The following is a 5,171-nucleotide window of genomic DNA, read 5'->3' as shown; positions in this document are numbered from 1 at the left end:
GGGATGTGCACCTCCACCCCCCCCTGGCCGTTGGGGGGCTGGGCAGGGGAGTCAGGACCACACCCGTCGTGTTCCTGAACACTCCTCCCTGGAAGACAGTAGTGCGGGGGTCAGGCACACACGCGCGTCCTCAAACCCCAGCTCCCACCGCGCTGCCCCTGGTCTCCACTCCCCGGCACTTGCTCAGTTTTGTTTCTCAAACGCAGGGAGCCCCTCCCCCCAGCTTTGCCGGCTGCCATCCCCACTCCTGCCCCAGCCTCCAGCTCCACACACAGCCGTGGGTCCGGCTGGACCATGACCCCTCACAGGGGCCTCCCTGGCCCTCGACTGCGAAGAGCCCCTCCAACAGTTCTCCCCGGCTCTCCGCCTGCCATCGGGTGATGAGCAGCGCTGAGTCCTGGAACGCGCCTGCCGGCATCAAATGACAACTTTGTCACTTACTGCACACACGATCTTGATTAAATCACCTGAATACTGCGCCCAGATTCCTGACCTATAAGATAAAGTTTATAACAGGACCTGAGCACAAGCAGCACGTCACAGACAATACCTTACGTCATGGAGTTCGTTACTGCCCGTGAAGACTCCAAACAGCACCTGGCACACACAAAGGGCCTCATCAAAGTTAACTCTGCCAGCGGCTGTATTTCCTGCTACATCCTGGCTCCCAGAACAGCGCCTGGCGAAACACAGGAGCTCATGACGGGCACGTAGCGTCAGCTGGGGCACACGAAGGCATGCACACATCAAGAAGAGCCTGCGGGTTAGACCGGAAGAAGTGTGACAGGACTTGAGGAAGGCGGTCCATCTCCTGGGGCCTGGGAATCCGGAGAGGCTGCAGGAAGAGAGCACAGGGCCAGAGCTGGGGGATCTGGGGGACCTAGGCCTTGCTCTTCGACTGACCCCAGCCCGGATCGTAAGGGGCTCCAGAGGGACTGGGGGGTAATGGGCTCTGGGGAGCAGTCAGGGAGCAGTGGGCAGGTCAAGGGCCACCTGGGTTGCTTTCTCTTCCCACGTTCACCTCAAGGAGACGCCCCTCCAAGTCCAGGGCCCTCCCGCCGCCTCTCACACTTCCCTCTGCCTCGGGAAAACAAAGCGAGACAAAAATTCCATCACTGAAGCAGTCTGAAGCCATGGACGGCCTCTTCCTGTGGACGCAGAAGTTTGCTTCAGCTCGGGAAGAATGCCAGCCCGATGTCCGGGAGGGGAGGGAGAGGGGAGGGCGGCTGAGCTTCCTGGTGATCAAAGGATGATTTCCAATTTGTCACGGGAAGCAGGAACGTTCAGGGTCCAGAGCTCAGACCAACCCAGTGAAGGAGAGTTAAAAGGCCTCCTTCCCTTTCTCTCCGGGCCCTGAGCTCAACCACCCAAAACAACAGGTGCACGGCCAGCCAGAGCCACCGGGGGCATTTCACGCGTGCCCGCCAGATGCCGCAAGGCTCGCCCCGCCTCCCTGGTTGGGTAGGGGGCAGCTGTGCCTCCTCCCCCCACCCCCCCACCCCCGCCAAGAGGGAGGCCTGTGCACCTGCAGCATGTGGTGAGGGCTCTCCCTGGACCTTCACACTCACATCAGCAACACCACTGCTGTAGATTCCGGGTCGGGGGGTGGCTCCTAGAAATGGGGGTCCCAGCAATGAGACAGCTAAGGGGAGCACTGGATCCCAGCGGCCCAGCAGGGAGCGGCTCAGCTGCTTTCCTGCACCTCTGGTGGGGTGGGGGTGAAGGGGGGCAGGGGAGCAGAAAGGGCTGTCGGCAAAGGAAGCATCTTTAGAAATCAGGAGCAAACAGAGCTCCTGCAGAAAGAGGGCCAAGGCAGAGGGAGCCCACAAGGGGGACAATTAGCTGATACGAGCAAACTAATTGTTATTCATACTAAATTAGGGCACAGGTGATTTGGAGAAAACCCACAGACCCTTCCAGATGTTCTACGGGTTTTGCATTGCAGATGATGGCTTTATGGGACCCTTCTGGGAGGCAGATTGTAGGAGCTGGGCCAGGACCAGAGCGGGGCAGGGCTCCCGTCAGGCTTAACTACACAATAAACACATAAAGGCTTGTCCCTGAGGACAGACTCGGCTTTGCATACTAAACACTTTAGCGCTAGGCTCTGGGGGCCTCTGAGAAGAGGGGCTCAGTCCTGGCAGGGGAAGAGGTCGGAGGGGACGGTCAGTCATTCTGGAGACCCAGGGGCTGCTCCAGATGTCTGGAGCCAGGGCTCTAAATCCACATGTGGAAGGGAGAGATTTCCACAGACCTGACAGGCCAACAGGAAGACAGGGAACGGGCAGGAAGGCAGCCGTTCAGCAACCACTTTGTGGCGGCTTGTGGGTGTGCACACATGTGTCTGCCTGTGTGCGGGGGTCCACGCATGTGCATGTGCCTGCGGGGTATCAGAGGGCGTAGGTGCGTGTGTCTGCGTGTGTATCTGCCTCTGTGTGCATGTTTTGTGTCCACATAGCTGTGTGCGCATCTGTGTGTGTCCACGCACTTGGGGTGTTGCCAAAACTTCCCACCTAAACTAATGGCAGCTGTCCTCTCCTCACCGAACCTTACCATGCTAATTTTAATCCTATTTTATTGTGTTAAGTTGGCTCTAAAAATTAAAATTTTTTAATTCCATAAACAGAGCCTGGGGCTACACTGCAAGACAGGTCCCTAGAAAAGGGTTTACTGTCACTGTTGTTCTTCCAACAATGGTGAGGGTACATCCCGTCACCCCGCCCAGTCCCATCTGGCTCCCCTCCTGCTAGACAAAGGGAGGGCAGGCGGGAACAGCTGCAGAGAGGGCCCACTGGCCTGGCCGCGGCAGTCAGGACCAGAACAGTGAGTCCAACCTCTCGACTGACTGCTCCTATAGAGACTGGCGGCCAGGGAGGGGGTCACTCAGGCAGGGCCTTCAGAATCGTCCTGAAAGCCAGGCCTCCACACGGCCTCCCCCGAGCTCAGCAGCTGGGGGCAGTGCCTCATCCTGGAGGAACTGATGGAGGGACGCGGTGACCCCGTCATGTCCTCACACCCACTCTCCACACTCTCTCTTCCCTGTCTGTATGATGAGGGCAGAACTAAAGGTCTCCGGGTGGTTTCTGCCCTGCCCTTTGTACCACATGACTCAATGGGGCAGTGGGTATCCATGCAAAGTGAAGGCCAGCCCCCCCCTCCCCGGCCCCGGGCTCCTCTGCACGGTCCTCTTCCCCCCACCCCCACTGTCCTCGAGGAGGCAAGGAGAGCACTGAATCAGGAGACGGCCTCTCAGCAGTCTCAAGGAGCAAGGATTATTCCAACAGGGGAAGGAAAAAGCAGAGTAGGACTTGCTGTAATTCCTGCCTCATTACAAGAATGAAGAAAGGATCCTGCACTGCAGCAGGAGATACTCAGGTTAGATTTGGCAGAACTTCCCTGATGGCATAGAGGGCCATTAAACACAAGGGTGGAAGAGGGAGTGGAGGAAGGGACAATTGTCCCTAGAGGTAGTAATTAACTATATTTTCAAATGTCCCTGAGACGGTATGTTCGGTGGGACCCTTTCCTCACTTCAAGATCTTGACCAAAGCAGCTAATTGTGAAGCCCCTACCCCTGCTTCTACCCGAGCCCCACCTGCCTCACATACTCAGCACAAGAAGCAGGGCCTGGCTCTGTACTGATCAGGCCAGAGAAGGTGACGGGGAAGAGGTCCCCCAATGCACAGAGACACACTGCCCAGTGGTACCACTTTGATCCAGAAACACCTGACAGAGGGTCGAGAGTCAGTCACCGAGTGAGGGAAGGAGGCCTCTGAGCAACTAAAAAGCACTGACATGTTTCCGGTCCCGCTGGGGCCAGAACCCCACCTACTGGAGCTGGCCTTCCTGGGGCTGCAAGGAGGACCAGGGTGGCCCTGACTACAGATGTCCGGGAGAAGGACCGCTGGGAGTGCAAAACCTCAAAACATATACAAGGATGGCCTCTAAGTCTCCGGCAACTTGACAAAAGAGCATTTGGCAGTATCTCCACGGAGGGCTACAGCTGCACCCCATACATTCTCATGCGCACGCATAGGACTCACACCCCTAGCCCACGGGGCACACGCAAGCAAGGAACATGCAGGGGCTTCCTGGCCCAAGGAGCCCTTGACATTTCCGGATACCTGCTGGCCCTTTGCTCCTCTCTGCTCCTGTTATCCCTTTCCAGCCTCTCTCCAAACCCCCACATGGCCTGCTGCCTTCTCTTTGGAAAGTCCAGGGTCCTTTGATAGGGGGAGGTGGGGAGGCTGACCCACAGCAGCTTGGCGTGCCTTCGACAAGGCAGCAGTGCCCCGACAGCCGAGGACCCCCCCAGCTCCACCCCACAGGCACCCTGTATCCGGGCAGGTACCACCCGCCCCCACCAGCCACCTCCCTCTCCGGGTGCCTGAAGCCAAGCGGGGGGGGGGCCCACCCTCCCCACTCTCCCGCTCTGCCTCCTTGTCCCAGAGAACCGCCCCCCAACTGCCCAGCCCGGAAACAATCACCCTTTGAGAAAGGCTGCCAAGCTGGGCGCCAGGAACGGCCTGGATGGAGGCGGGGTGGGGGTTGGAGGGTTTTAACTCCCGAGAGCGAGGCCTGGCGGTGTCGCCCCGCCCGCAGCCCAGCTCCAGCGCGAGGGGCCGGGGCCGGCTCGGCCGGGGAGGGCGCGAGGGTGGTACCACTCCGGGGTCCTTCCCTCCTCGCGCCCCGCCTCAGCCCGCGAGGGTGGTACCGACCACCAGCTGTGCGGGTCCAGCCGGCTGCCTGCGCTCGCTCGGGGCGGGGGCGGGGACGGGGGCGGGGCGGGGAGCGGAGGCGGGGCGGGGCTGGCGCGGGGCGGGGGCGGGGCTGGCGGCGCTGTCACAGAAGCGGCCGCCCGGGCGCATCCGCCGCCGCCGAGGGGACTCCGCGCCGGCCCGGTCGGCTGGGCTCCGGCCGCGCGCCCCGGTGTGCCCGCGCCTCCGCCCTGCGCCCGGGCCCGCCCGCCCCGCTCTTCTCTGCGACCCCGGCCTCCGCTCCCGGCTCCCCGCCCCGCGCCCCCCGCGTGCTCCCGGGCTCGGCCTCCGCCTCGCCGAGCGCAGAAGGGCCGGGCCGGGGCGGCGGGCGGCGCGGACCCCGCAGCGATGAAGGGGCCCCCGGGGGCCCGCAACCCGAGAGCCCCCGGGGCTGGAGGCGCGCGCGACCCGGGC

Source organism: Stenella coeruleoalba, assembly GCF_951394435.1.
Source record: "Stenella coeruleoalba genome assembly, chromosome: 8".
Taxonomy (NCBI): Eukaryota; Metazoa; Chordata; class Mammalia; order Artiodactyla; family Delphinidae; genus Stenella; species Stenella coeruleoalba.
This window is presented reverse-complemented; position numbering follows the sequence as displayed.